Source organism: Pinus tabuliformis, chromosome X (assembly GCF_031772625.1).
Source record: "Pinus tabuliformis cultivar Carrire ecotype Pingquan chromosome X, CPIR1, whole genome shotgun sequence".
NCBI classification, from domain to species: domain Eukaryota; kingdom Viridiplantae; phylum Streptophyta; class Pinopsida; order Pinales; family Pinaceae; genus Pinus; species Pinus tabuliformis.
The window spans coordinates 605691676-605708195 of NC_142308.1; the positions used below are offsets into that span (position 1 = coordinate 605691676).

Sequence of the window (16520 nt, forward strand, 5' to 3'; positions counted from 1 at the left end):
CAAAAATATATAGATAAAAATTGTATATAATAATTTCTTTATGAATTTATTTAAAAATTACATATAATTTAACTTATTTTTATATTTAAATAACAATTATAGTGTCAATTTTTTATTTTATTTTTTTAAAATTTTAAGTAATATATATGGTTTTTTTAATTAACTAATTTACATGTATAACATATATATATATATTTGTTTTTCAGGAAGATGGCATCAAGGAAGGTCTCTGTGAATATGTCTAGAACAAAGGCAACAATTCCATCATCTAAAGTTGCAGGTGGACACGTTTTGAAGACTGTCGAACATACCGGAAGTAAAAGTCGACCAACTGGCCCATCAAGTGCACCAAAGATTATTTCTGAATGGATGAATTCACGAGAAATAAATAAAACAAATTTTACATGGCATGTTCAAGATGTTGAATCTGATGATAATACACATCTCTATCTATATTGTGGTATGATTTATATGGGTGAACCGTATGAGGTGATAGGCAGAGCACGAGACATATGTTTGGTGCTGAATTTAAGCATTGTTTATGTTCTTGCAAAATTTCTCAGGTCACATGAAAAGGTTAGATATCATCTCTCAAAGAACGAGTATGACACAAATCAAGAATCTACACCATTGTGTGAAGAAATTTCATCCAACATTTCAAATAAGATTGTAAGTATGCTTATGTATATTTATGTATAATGTATTATTGTAATGATCCTTAATTTTTTTATAGATGTTTGATCATTGACATATTGTATTTTCTTTGATAGGATTTTGCTAAGAGTCTTTCAATGATGTTGGAGGGTATTTATTATATGGAACCAAATATTATGCATGTCATCAGCAATTTCCATATAGAGTCAGAACAAGAAAAGAGAATGAAGCAAAGATCAACAATCCATAAAACTGCAATGGTACATCTAGGGAATCAACAAAGAATCCATACGGTGGGTCAATCTAACAAAGGTAAACATGTTTCTTTTGAAGATGTGGTAGTTGTAGCTCAAGTTGAAGCTCAAAAATATGTTTCCATTAGTGAGGAGGAGCTTATAACTGTTGTTGAAAAAGAGAAAAGAAATAAAACACCGAAAATAAAAATGCCCATGGATGTCTCCTCCACAATGTTAACAGGAAGATGAAGAAATAAAAATTGACGAATCTGTTAAAATCATAAGCAATAGTCAAGAACAAAGTGAAAGTTCTAAAGGCGACAAAGAAATCATAACACTAGGTGTTGATTTAGAGGATGACATTACGAAAACAAAACAATATGCCATTCATAATCACTTGAGGAAGAATAAATTAATTAATGGTGGCAAAATATTTGAGCTTAATGTCACCCAATTCTATAGGTCAGATGAAGGAAAATCTCAATATCAAATTAGAAAAGCACATCACCTACATGTCCATAATTTGAAAAAACTATTCCAATACAATCTATATGCACATGTGGTGGCTTATGTGGTTCTTATTGATCCAAATAAAGTTCCCAATAAGGAGGCATTTGATAGGACACGATGTTTGAACTACATATATTATGTAATTGGAGAGAACCATTCAGTAGAGGCCAAAAGACATTTGATCGAGGAATATCCTGGAAACTATCTTTTTGAAACAATGAAATGCATCATTTATGTTGGTTTAACAGAAACATAGGCAAAGTTATTGGCATAATGCAGATAATGAGTATAGAATGTCTATGACTTTCGTTCAAAGGGTCAGATTTATTCATAATGATTTTTTAGAAAAATGTGGTGGGGATAAGCTAAATGTCAGTTTAAGCTTTCAGAAGGAATGTTGTATTGAAACAGGTTATCAAATTGAGGATAGAATCCAATCAAAATGTGGCAAAGTAAATTCAGAACTATTCAGAGGCATAGATAACATTTTCCAGTTGGCATTTAGAAGAGGGGAGATATGGGAATTTAGTGATGACATTTTTCGAATTGTGGGAGAATATTGGCATCAACAATCGTAAGGTTAAAAGGTCTAAACCCATAATATGTACCAACAATAAGACAGATCTTGAAACGAAGTAACTTCCAGATGATATGACTATCACACCTTGGACAACAATGCAAGGTGTGAAATATGAAAAACTAGTCAAATCAATATTATGTCATGTGAAGTCAAGTGAATTGTCATTCGAAGAAATGTGCTAAGAATTTCAAAAGTAAGTTTGTTGAATTACTTTCACTTTTTCTTGGATTATAATTTTCTTTTAAATATAACATATTGTTGTTGGTATTATTTGTTATACATATCACTATATTAACAATTTTTACTTTATTTATTCAGTCACAAGATTTATATGAAAATACAAGAACATATGGTTAAAATATTGAATGAAGAGAGTTGGAATGGTGTTGTACTAAACTACCCAGAATCAAGTTCTACAACAACACTTAAATATTTTTATCTTGCGTTTAAAAAGATATGTTGATTTTTACATTCATTTTATTCATATATTTTTTAATTTTATTATATTAGTTATACTTATATTTATTTATTTCATTAAATATGTTGAAGAAGGATGTGAATGGAGTACCAAACACTTGCAAAAGTTTCATTGAAAAATTAAGTTGGAAAGGCTGAGAAAGCAGAGCCTTAGGAATATTTAACTTGATCATGCTCTTACTCATTTCATTTGGAATGGGCTGGAGACTATCCAATATCAAATAATACAAGATGACTGTGAATACATTGCAAAACTCATACCTAAAAGGGAATATGCCCGGGTTATTGCAGACATTCCTCATGGTTTCAATTTTACAAACATTGAATATGATAGTGAGCCTTACACTTATCAAGCTTTTAATAAAGTGGTTACGGGCTTTCAAGAAGTCACAACATCACCACTTTGGAGAATTCTGACATTTCACTCAGACGCACAATTTGCAATGTTATTAACAAGCTTCAAGGGAAAATCAAACTCAAGGATGCAGCTCACATGGTAAGACATTGAAATTGTATGTTTGATTAATGCAAATTTTTTATGTACAAGTGGATTGAACTTTACTATGTCGTGTTACAGGGAAAAGTCAAATCTTATTTCTTCCAGAGATCAACAATTACAAGTGATTGTGAGTTCATCAATGTTGAATGTTGGGCAAAAGATGATAACTATAAGTCCATTCTTCTGAACCAAGTAGATGGAAAGAGTCATAGCCAAGTACTAGTTCATGATGTTGTTGTAAAAAAGTTAACATATGAGGATAAAGATGCAAAATGAGGGATAGTTAGCATTTATCAAAAACCACAAACATTGATTAACTATCATATAGTTTTATGTTCAAATGAAGGAGATTGGATTTTGGATTTATTTTCAGGTTCACATAAGTTTTATTATATAAAATTGAATTTTAATATTTTATTTTTTTGTTTTTATGTGTTTATACTAATTTACTTACTTATTGTTTTTGTGCTTGATGATTAGGTACAAGACTAGCATGTTGCCGACAAAAAGGAAGAAATTGCATTGCGATTGAAAGAGACCCTCTACAATGCAATTTTATTCAACAAAGAATTAATGCTTTTCAATTTTTTCCAGATGAAATGCAAGGAGTTGTTTAGAGGAAAAGAAATTTTAATGAATCACATGTGGCAAAAAAGGCAAAGAAATCTCAACCACCATTATATGGAATGATTGGAAAATGACACTTTGGGAGATTTGCAGACATGAAAGATTATATTTGCAGACAAAAGAAGAAAGTAATGAAGCTGCAGAAGACAATGAATATGGATTATATGATATTGTTGATGACATTTAAGTTATGATTGCAAATCAAACTCAATTTTGAGAGTCTTCATTAGTTTTACTTGTAATGTTTTGACTTTGAGATTTTATGCGAAGAATGAACATTTGATTATTGTTATTATATGTTCAATATTTGTATTATCTGATTTTCACTTTAATTTTCATGTGAATCATTTTTTGTTATAAAAACCCTGTGATTACTATTATTTTTTTTAAATAAAATTCATAAAAAATGCTATTTTTTAAAGTTTTTTTTATTAGAATTTTCCCATAAAAATCGTTTATTTGACATGTCATTTTTGACAAAATTTCTGAAAATGTGTATTTTATATTTCATTATATTTATATAGAAAATGTGTTTTTTTGTCAAATGTTTAAAATTATTGTGTTTTAGTGACAATTATTTGATGTCCATTGAAATATTAATTAACATTACATAAACATATAGAAAATAGTAACTTTAAAATATTGACCATTTATTTTTTATTTTTTTTAACTACGCGAAAAAATGAAGATTTCATTACAAACAAAATTGAAAAGAAAAATGAAAACACAAAAACACAAAAACACAAAAAATACACTTAAAAAAAATCTTACAAGAAGAAGAAGGTATTAGAAAATTTAAAGTGTCAAAAATCAACCCTCTAAAAAAAAGGGGTTGACGCTGCATCAACACTTTTCAAAATCAGCATGAAAATCACTAACATCGAAAAAAAATGTTCATACTTGATACATAAGAAAATTTAAAGTGCCAAAAATATGCTAATTTTATTTATTTATTTATTTTATTCTGGTATCACCACTTTTCAAAATCGGAAGATTTTTTTCTACCTCAAAAAAACGGGTACCAGTTCACTTTCTCATTTGATCAGTAACTATGTTATTAGCTAAACTATATGAAAAAACCTCGGCCTAAAATAAGGTAATTCTTACGAAGTTCCTATTTAATGTGAATATGTCAAAAGGTGGATATGTTGCTGATTATTTAAATGAATTTAACATGGTTACCAGTCAGGTAAGTTCTGTAAGGTTAAATTCTGATGATGAAGTTAGGGCTCTGTTATTTTTGACTTTATTGCCATAAAGTTGGAAAGGCTTAGTTATGGCTATTAGTAACTCTATCTTTGAATATAGTACTTTAAAGTTTAATGATGTTGTTGCTGCTATCCTTAGTGAGGAAATGTGACATAAAAGCTCTGGTGAAACATCATGTAATGCTTTGACTGCAGAGACTAAGGGAAGAAAAATGGAAAGAGGAAATACCCCAAGAAATCATATTAAGTCAAGAAAAGACATATCCAAATCTAGATCAAGGTTAGTGTGCTAGAAATGCGGGAATAAAGGACACCTGAAGAAAGACTGCAAATCTCAGAAGGGAAATGAAGGAGATGGAAAACAAGAGAACAATCATGAAGCGAATGTGACATGTGATGTGTTGCAAGATGCTTTGATTATTTCATTAGAGAATATCATTGATTCTTTGGTGGTACATTCAAGGGCCTCATTCCATGCCACACTTGATATGAAACATTTTCATGACTATGTTCAAGGAGATTTTGGACGGGTTCATTTGGGTGATGATAAACCCTATAAAATCATTGGAATGGGTAAGGTTTTTGTTAAAAACAGAATGAAAAGCAATGGTTGTTAAAGGAGGTAAGGCATGTTCCATATCTGAAGAAAAATCTAATTTCAATAGGGCAGTTAGGTGGTGAAGGATGTGTAAGTAATTTTATAGACAAAACTTGGAAGGTCACTAAAGGATCCCTGGTAATAGCAAAAGGAGAAAAAGTTGGTAAACTATATTTATGTAATGGTATTTCTAATTATGTTAATGCTTTAACCTCCACATGAGTAGATATGTCATTGTGACATTATAGGATTGGGCACATGAGTGAGAAGAGAATGCAGATTCTCACTCAAGAAATTTATTGCCAGGTTTGAAGCATGTTGATTTGGATTTCTGTTAGAATTGTGTTTATGGAAAGCAAAAGAGAGTTAGATTTATCAGAGTTGGGAAAAAAAGAAGAGTGAAAAATTAGAGCTTGTGCATACAAATGTATGGGAACCTTCTTAGGTATCATCTCTTGGTGGCTCTCGCTATTATGTTACTTTAATTGATGATGCAACTAGGAAAACCTGGATTTATTGTATTCGAAATAAATCGGATGTATTTGATACTTTCAAGAAATGGGAAGTTTTGGTTGAGAATGATACATGAAAGAAGTTGAAGTGTCTCAAATTAGACAATGGAGGTAAATACTGCAGCAAAGAGTTTTATTACTAATGTTCATAGCATGAAACTCATAGAAATAAGACAGTTCGAGGAAAACCATAGGAAAATGGTGTGTCAGAAAGGATGAACATGAAAATCATGGAGTGTACAAAGTGCATGAGATTGCATGCAAGATTGCCCTTACACTTTTGGGAAGATGTTATAAATACTATTGTTTATCTAATAATAGAGGGACTTCAAGTTCCCTGGATGGTGGTATTTCAGAGGAGGCATGGACAGGTAAAAAGATAAACTACTCATTTTTGAATACCTTTGGTTGTGAAACCTTTGTCCACATTAATAAAGAAAATAAAGCAAAGATTGAGGCAAAATCAAAGAAATGCGCCTTCATCATTTTTTTATTGGCCTGGTTGTTTCTCATCTTCATCATTAGGCCAGTAAAGAAAGGAGAAAATGAGATTCTACTTAGTTTCAGTTGGTCTTCAAGTACGATGATGAAGATGAGAAACAATCAGGTCTAAAGTGGAAGCATTGTCCAACAAGTAAAGCAACGGTGGAGTTACTATAATTAGTCTCCAAGTGGGAGATTTTTGGGTGTGGAGCTTTATTTTCTTCCTAATTTAGAGGTTTTTGTTTCAGCCGGATGTATACCCCAGGAATACTGTACACCCCTCCATGCGAGGGGGACTTGTTCCCCCTGCAGGGGTTTGCGGCAGCGCCTTGAACCTAAAAATAGATGAAAAAATTCCTTATAAAATATTGCAATTTAGTAGTTAATATGGGCCATTCATGAGGCAAATGATATGACGGTAGAAGTTATGTTAATTTAGGTTTTTTCCCTAGAAGACAAGCCTCCGTTTATATGAGGGAATTGTATTATGAATGTGTATTATTATTCTGAGCAACAAAGAGAGAGGAGACTCCGTGAGAGCGAAGAGAAAATTACATTGGATTTGTTGTAGGTTGTACCAATTCATTTTGCTGGATAGTATAAAAGAAAGGATTAGAAGGACGTCGCCGAAATTCGGTGAACCATGTATACCTGTGTCTCACTTATTTTATGAATTTCTGTATTTTTGTTTCCACAATATTTTGTGTGTTCCATTTCTATGTAATATATAATTTTCTAACACATGAGAGATGGCGGGTATGATGATTTTGAAATTCAAGGCTCCTATTCTATCGCTTCCACCAATGACCCCTTTCACTATGCTCCTCCTACTCTTGGGTCTTATAATCAAGGTCAATAATCTAAAGGAAAAAAGAGAATGGACATCCATATTTCTTTCTCAACTTTTGTCGCCACTATCTCTGGTAATCCCACTTCCTCCCAACCAAGTCTATCAACATCAACCCACTTTAGATGACCATCGGAAAAAATAATGTAAATAATCTAATTTTCAATACATTTCTAGATGGTGTTATGATGCAGATATCCCACTTCATGCTACCCTCTTAGCTTATTACCAAGCTATGCAAGACTCTGTTATAGCCGTAGGAAAGGGATTCAATGGCCATAGTGTGCATGACTTGAGGGGATCTCTTTTGAAAAACTATATTTTTTACATCTATGAGTAATTGATTTAGTATAGAGAATCATGGGCCAAGATAGGTTGTTCCATCATGTCATATGGATGGACTGACAAAAAAAAATGCACTATCATTAATTTCCTTGTTTCTTGCTCTCAAGGAATCATGTTTTTGAGATTAGTTGATGCATCTCACAAGGTGAAGGATGAAAACCTTTTATTTGATATTTTGGAAGATATCATTTAGGAAGTGGGGGAGGAGAATGTTGTGTAATTCATCATATATAATGGCTCAAACTATGTTCTTGCTGGAAAGATGCTAGATTCTAAATATAAGACCATATTTTGGACTCCATGTGCTACATATTGCATAGAACTCATGTTTTATTACATATGAAAAGTGGAGTGGGTAAGAAAAAATATAGAGGATTCTAAGTGCATCACAAAATACATCTACAACCACTCATGGTTATTTAGCCTAATGAGGAAAAACACTGGGGGAAAAGAGCTTGTTAGGCCTACAATTACGAGATTTGCAACTCACTTCCTTACGTTGCAATGTCTCAATTCTCAACAAAAAAACTTATAGAAAATGTTTTCTTATGATGAATGGACTTCATCATGGTGTGCTCATTATTGACAATTATTCTTGGAAAAATTTTGTAGGGGTTGTGAAAATTGGCAAGCCCCTTGTTAAGGTGTTATAGATGGTGTATGAGGAAAAAATGGCCATGGGCTACATCTATGAGGCTATGGATCAAGAAAAGGAGCATATACAAGAAACTTACAAGGATAAGTTATGTAAATATGGGCCTATTTAGGAGATCATTAATAACAGATGGAACACTCAACTCCATCATCCTATACATGTAGCTGGGTATTTCTTGAACCCAAAGTATCGTTATAAAATTCAGCTAGGAGATGTGTAGACTGGGGAGGTCATAGATGGGTTGTAAGATTTCTTGGAGTACATGGTCCCTAACCATTTCAACCAGTTGGAAACACATAAATAACTTACTCTTTTCAATATGGCGGCAGGTACCTTTGGAAAAAGCTTGGCAAATATGGCAAGAGACGTGGATATACCAAATAAAATGTTCCATTTTCTTTTTCTTTTTTTAAGTTCAATTGTTTACAATTCAAATTGTAAATACTTGTAAATAAGTAATGAAATGAGTGTCCTGATAAATGGATCCACTTCCAACTTTTTTCATGCAGAACGTGGTCCCAGAAAAGGTTGCCCCCTCTCCTCACTTCTCTTTCTGCTTGTCATGGAGAGACTTAACAGACTAATAGCCTCGACCAAAAGAGAGGGGCAATTACAGGGACTAAATATATCAGACCATTGTAATCTCACTCACCTCCTCTTCGTCGATGATGTGCCCATATTTCTCAATGGAGGCATTCAGGACACCACTACATTCTATGATATATTACCGCTTTTCTCTTTGGCCATAGGTATGGAACCTAATCAACTGAAATCCACTATCACCCTATCAGCCTATACCCCATAGGAAGATCGAGTTGTACAACAGAAATTTCCTTTCGAGAGCCATCAACTAGATGATGGACTCAAATGTCTTGGGTTCTGGATCAAGCCACACCACTAGAAGATTACTGATTGGATATAGCTTGTGGTCAAGATCGAAAACATATTTCTCAACTCGAATCATCGATTCCTCTCCAGGGCGGGTCGATTAGTTCTTATTAAGACAGTTTTGGAGGTTACACCTGTATATTGGATTTCTCTGGCATGGATTCCTAAATGAATTTTATCCCAGATACAAAAACTTTGTTGCAAATTCCTTTGGAATGGTTATAAGGAGGGAAAACCATTTTCCTGGGTGGGATGGAAACTCATTGCAACTCCAAAGAAATTTGGCAACAGGGGTTTGAAAGAACTATCCTCCTTTGCTCATGTACTAGCTGCAAAGATGGAATGTAATATCCTCACCTCCCATAGCCTCTGGACAGAAGTGATCTACTAAAAATACATCTGGCCATAATAGATTATGGATTGGATTCATTTGCCTACCTGGCAGCAAAATATGGCATCCATGGTTTGGCGAGTGATTCTACATACCATACCCACCATCAGGAATGGACTCACCTAGAGAATAAATGATGAGTTATCGGTGCGAATTGGCATCAATCCATGGACCGGATGTGGCAACATATTTCAACTTCCTCCTGATCTCATACAATTGCTCAAACACAGAGATATTATTATGATTTCCCATATTGCTGACCCTGGGAATAACACAGTCTTTACATAGGCATGGGCTACAAAGGAGTACTTGGGTATTCCTATTCAATGGTGGCAAGATTTGGAGAGCTATATTATTGCGCTGACAAAATTACATTTCCATATCAAGGAAGGCGTTGATGAACTCATCTGGCCCCTGCTGAACATGGCACTTATTCCCCCAAGGCTGATTATCCCATCATTCATGTTTGCCATAGGTTGCCTGAGATATTGGATTGGTGGGGTGGGCTATGGAAATTAAAAGCGCCTCTGCGTACTAAACTATTCATGTGGAATGTCTTATAGAAAAAGACACCAACAAGGGGAAATTTAATGAAATGATCCTTCTCTGGTCCCTCTTGGTGCGTGCTTTGTCATCAAGCAGAGGAAACAAATGATCACCTTTTTCTGTTATGCCCGACGGTGATTCACATTTGGGAACAGGTCCTTGCTACACTATCCATTACCTACAGATGGCACAAACTCACTGTATTAGAAGCCTGGGATCAAGGAAAATTTTAAGGATGGAAAATTTTCTTGAAGTTTAAAAACATTGGCGAATCTCACTAATCCCTAATATGCAAACTATAAAATGTGTATTGATATATTTGTAAAATTATTCAAATCTATAATGATTTTATATATAGTCTCTATATAATGTTGGCGATTTTTGAGGTAAAATAATTTTATATTCTAAAATTTGGGCGAATCGTCTTTTATAAAAATTGGTAATTGGCGAACCTTTTTTTGGAAAAATCAAGGAAAATTAGCCCACTGGGCGAACATTAGCCCCTAAAATTTTCCATGCCTGGGATCTTTGGAGAGCTGAGACCTTGAACCAAAAATTCCATTGCCTTCCGCTGCTTATTTATTGGACTATTTGGCTCACTAGAAATGAGATCATTTTCAAAGATAAAATTGCTCGATGGTCATCTTCCATTGCCAAAATTGTTTCTGCATATCACGAAATACCAGAAGAGAATCACATCCCTGCTGGACGTGTTATTTCACCCGAAATCATTAATCACAATATACATTGGGATTTTATTGATGGTGCAGCACAAGCACGGCGGGGGCGGGGGCGCTATAATATTGCATAAAACGAAAAATCATCTCTCCAAAATTCAGATGGGTTTAGGGATGGGGACAAACAATTTTGCAGAATTGATCTCTCTTAGACACCTCCTCCATTTTTCTCTCGCACATGCATGCAATCACATTAAGATATTTGGAGATTCTAAAATCATCATCAATTGGTTCAACAACATATCTGCATGTCATATGCACTCTCTCAGGAACATATTGGATGAAATCATGATCTTAAAAGCTCAATTTAATTATATCTCTTGTCAACATATTTACAGGGAACGTAATAGGATTTCTGACCAACTTTCCAAGGAGGCCACAACACATCCCTGAGGACTGTGGATAATTCAGGAGCAGCAAGGAGATGAACATTACCAGTACTATCATCGTCCCTATATATATTGGATCTATCAGCGGGCCTCTAGACCCTAATTTTTGTAGTATATAGCAGTGATTTATATCAGTACTAGCTTTATACATTGTATATATCCTTTTTATGAATTTTTCAGTATACCCTGCATGGTAAATTATGTATAGACTTATATTTTTTTTATGGCTACAACCAAACATACTGCATATGCCATACAATCATCTACTGCATGTAATTTTTCTATATTAATGAAAAATTATGATTTTTCATCGGGAAAAAAGGTAATGAAATGAACTAACTAATGCATTTTTCTTTGCATCACATTGGTGGGATTTATTTGGCACCCAATGTCATCAATTCCAAAAGTTTGCAATTAGAGTCCTTAGCCAAAATTGCATTGCTTCAGGTTGTGAGCACAATTGTTCTATTTTTGAGCGCATATGCATGAATAAGATAAAACATTTGGAAAAAAAATGGTTAAATCATCTTGTCTTCATGTAATAGAACCTTTGACTAAGGTGAAACCAACTGATGAACATAAGACCTAATTTATATCCTTGGATGATATTGATCCAATGTCAGAATGGGTGGAGGAGACTCAACCATCTAAGTTTGATGTTGATTTTGATATTGACATGGATTTGAGGGGGTTTATCCCAATATAGATCTGGTAGCACCATTGGAACTATAACTAGAAGCTGAATCAAGGAAAGGAAAACAACCAATGGAAGGAAATAGTCTTGCAACTTGACCAACTCATGCTTCCATTAGGTCTAGTTTTATTGCTACTACTAAGGTTGAAGATGAGGCTGAAGCATCCTCAGATTATGATCTAGATGATGTTTATGTAGCTCCTATTGATGATCCTATGTCTTCTAGTAGTGATGACTTTGATCATGATGAGGAATGATCATGTTTATCACTGATATTTATACTTGTAGTCTTGTAGTAGGCCAATGTCCCCATAACTTATATCATTATTTTTGGACTTTATAGGCCATTTAGAGCCTCATTGCTTATGAATTTTCTTGATGATATGTATTGCACTCAGTACCATTTTGATATATTCACATTTCAATGGTATATAGATGAGAAAACTTTGCATATTTTATCTTTATTGGTTTGGAATCATGGTTTTAAATCTTAAAAACAATTTTTTTCATTAAAAAATAATCATTTCATTTATTTTTTTAAAATCCAATTCATTGAGATCTGACCAATCCCGGTTTGACTAGTTCTGGTTTGGAATCATGGTTTCAATCTAAAAAATATTTTTTTCATTAAAAAATAATCATTTCATGTATTTTTTAAAAAACCAATTCATTGAGATCTTACCAATCCCGGTTTGAATAATTCTGGTTTGAAACCCGTTTATTAGGTGGATCAGTCTAATCACCAGTTTTGGTTTTGAATACCATGCTCTATATGACCATGCCAAAGGAAAAATGCCTTCGGTACATGCACATGATACCAATAGACATCCCTAAAGAACTAATTCAATCACAATTTCTAGGGATAGAGAAAAAAAATCTCTTACAAATAGAAGGCTAGACAATGGAACTCGATGCAAAAGGAATAACTAGCCTTCAGAGAACCACCATATCTCCATAATACAAAATAAAGGACCACACAAATATAAAATTACTTGAATTTCTAGAATCAATAAGGAGTTACCACATACCACAAAAATTTCCCAATTATAAGAAAGTTTCTACCAAGGTAGATAATATCTTACCAATGTCACACTGAGGGCATCTATGACATGTCTAGGGCTTAGAGTACACATTTCCTACAAGACAACCTTACCTCCTAGCAAAAGATACCCCTATGGCAAACTAAGTATCTTAGCACAAAAATTGTCAAGTCTATTTGCAAATCAATGATTGTTGGGTCCTTCGAGAGTGCCTTCAAATGGACGAGACACCATCTACTATTTTTTCCATGAAAAAGCGCTTTATAACCTAGAAGTGCCCCTTTCTTGGTTTGAATTTTTAAATTACCAAGAAGACTGAGGAGAGGAATCATCCCACCCGCATTAGGTTTGAATCATCTCTGAACCTTAAATAGAAACTCCCCCCTTAACCATCACAAGCAGAGAGATGTTAATGAACTAGTCGATGATTGTGTGTGATTGAAGTGTTTGCATGAAATCATCCTAGAGGGGGTAGTCCATGCCACCCCATCAATTAATTTCCTCAGGAGATGGCAAGGTGGTGGATGCCTATTCAGATAACTAATATTTCCAGCTAGATCACCCCGATCGGGGAGTGTTGTCTTCCTCAAGAATGGATTGTAGAGGAGCATAGCAATCAAATTGATCTGATTTTGACCAAGGTACATCATGATTAGAGTTGCTATTTTGACATCCAACATTGGCTAGGAGATCCATCACCTTATTGACTAAACTTCGATAATGAGAGGAAAAAATGTATGGGATAGGTCTAAGTAAGAATCAAATACATAAAATAATGAATTCTATCCTCCAACTTTTAGATACCATCTCCAACAGGGTTCCATTTATGAACTTATTTATTGAGGTAATAACTAATAGATATTATTTGTCTATCTGTAGTTTAGAGATGCCCATCTCAATAGTTGCTAGTAGGCCCCTCTCTAGCCTAAGGAATTACACCATATTTTTACTGCTATAACTAGAATGTGCAATGTGAAATCTTAGAAAAAAACCATCCCCATTGCGGAATATGCCCCCATAGCTAGCTTGACCAAGGTTTCCTTTCAAACCCCCATCAAAGTTTAGTTTAACAAAACCATCAGGGGGCAGAAGGAAAATTGTCGGGGAGAAATCCTCGGGGGGAAGGCTTTTGGGTCAAACTTGAAATCATTGTAGGAGATAGATGTAGGATAGATATAATTTTATCCTCTTGGGGACTTACTTTCCAATATTCCTATGTCCAAGTTTCACTAAGGATAGTTTCCCTTATATTCTATCAGATGCGAAGACAAAGGACCTCTCTCTCAGAGTATTCATGTATGAAAATTATAATATTCTTTTCTTTCCATAAGGCCCATAGTACGAACACCAGGGCTAAGGTCCACACTCTATTAACCAATATATTTGTTCCCAAGCCATTTCTCCACTGCTCTAAAGTTACCCTGATACTTTCACTAGTTCGATCGTAGGAACCCAAGGTAACTTGTTCAATGCATACTGATAGGTATTCAATATATGGTCCATAGTCTACTTTCTATTCCAAAACAAATGACAAAGATAAGGGCCTTCATTCCCTTTCCTCCTAAATTCGTCCCATGTCAAATTTATTGCTGATCTACTAGACAAAAGAAATATGCCATCTTAGGTCAAAGGTCATTTGTCAATTTTTTTCTCCAAATAAAATAACAAGGGATATCTTGATGCCTTGTAGAAAGATAATAACCTTCCATTATAGTAAAAATTCCTTATGGGCGATACTCCCAACAAAGTTTATCTTGATCAAGAGAGAGAGATAAATTTTCTGATCTTGGAGTGCTTGGGATATGATTTCTTAGGAGGTCAAGGATGGGTGGGGAGCCTAGTCCTCCACCCTCTTCCATTCATGCCACATAGTGGAATTCTGGTTTTGTTTCCAAAAGTCTACCAACTTCACACCTTTTTTTTTCTTGGTATATATTTCAAAGTATCTAAGGTCCTCATGGTCACCCAAACATGACAATTGTTGCCATACATCTTGCCAAAATAGTGTAGTTTTCCCATCTTTTATTTCCTAAAAGGAATGTTGCTATATTAAATTCTGATTGTTTCTGGTGATATTGTAGATTGAATACCCCATGGGAGGTCATTTCTATGCAATTTATGAAATTTCAATGAAGAATTTATATATTTCCAATTCAAGATTTGTTTCCAAAGCTTCAATACTCTCTGCAACCATCACTAGAAAAATTTAGCTCCTAGCACGTTATTAAGTATCTTTGGGCCCCTTAGATTGAAGCGAACAAAGTTCCTTCTAAAAATTAATTACTCCAGAAGACTAGGAAGATAAAGATATCCATGAGGATACAAATAATATTTATTAAATATGAATAAGAATGAGAATGATTTACAAATGAGAACGAGAGGCTTGCTTATATACCAAGCAAGCGTCTCTTCATGAAGAGTCATGTCCTATTAGACATGCCTCTTCAACCTAATTACTAGCTAACTAATCATTATTACAATTTAACTTTATTATTTATATTTATATTATTTATATATATTTTATTCGTTACATTACCTCCTTCCTCAAAGAGCTTTGTCCTCAAAGCTTGTCGATGAAAAAGGTTTGGTCTCTTTTTCGGCTTCGAAAGTCTTTCTATCTCGGAATAGTCATCCTCGTCGATACAAGTTGATATGATCTTCTTAGTGACAAACAAAATTGTTGCACTGAGAAGGGATTAGACCATCCTAGATTAATCTTTTGTATAGTACTCAGATCACTGGAATTTTGTAACGACTTGTTAGAATAAGACTGGATTGAGATTACGTCACTATTATTCGGAACATCAGTTTGTTGTTTCAGTTCTGACTGGTTCAAATATGTAGCATGGTTGATTCGTCTGTTCTCATGATTCGGATGCTGATATGGAACTTTTTTGGTTTGATTTCTCCTTACTGGGCATGTGCCAATTTTTATATTTTCTTCTGGCAAAGTTGTTGTTGAGATGGTTATGGAACATTCACTTGGGATGTTCATTGTCTAAACTGCAACATCTACTGTGTCGTTTCTTCAACTGACTTGTCTTCTTGAGTTGTTATATTCACTGGATCAATATTTGTTATGTTGTCATCAACTTGAATTACTACATTTGATACTTTTTTCTCGATAAATTCTTGTACCTTGTTTTCTAATGACTTCTTATCCTTCTTAAGTTTCTTAATTTGCGTCAATAATTTTTCACTATGGTTTTTAAGTCGAGAAAATTCTTCATTTTTGTCAATAGTGATTTTGTCAATTTCATTTTGCATATTTTGTAATACTTTTTTACCTTCTTGAGAAATTACTTTTGAAATATCCGATATATCTTCTGGCGTTACTGAATTAGGTTTCAGTGTAACATCTTGGAGTGTTATTTTCTTCTTCTTGTAAGAAAATGTTAAAAACTTTTTCTTAGTATTTAGAATAAAGGAACCTAGAGTTTTCATCCATGGTGATCCCAAAACAATGTCACTATCGTTAAAACATAAGGTTTTCACGGTGAATTGTGAGGTAAAAGTATAATCTCCAATATTTATGTGTAGATTGCTTATATCGTATTGTTTGCCAAAAATATTTGTTTCAACTATATTTGATTCAGGAATCACC

At 33.9% G+C, this 16520-nt stretch overlaps 1 pseudogene; it reads left to right on the top strand.

Moving 5' to 3' along the window:
* The first annotated feature begins 210 nt into the window (after window positions 1-210).
* LOC149141497 (pentatricopeptide repeat-containing protein OTP51, chloroplastic pseudogene) overlaps window positions 211-16520 on the top strand; it is a 155837-nt pseudogene continuing 139527 nt past the window's right edge.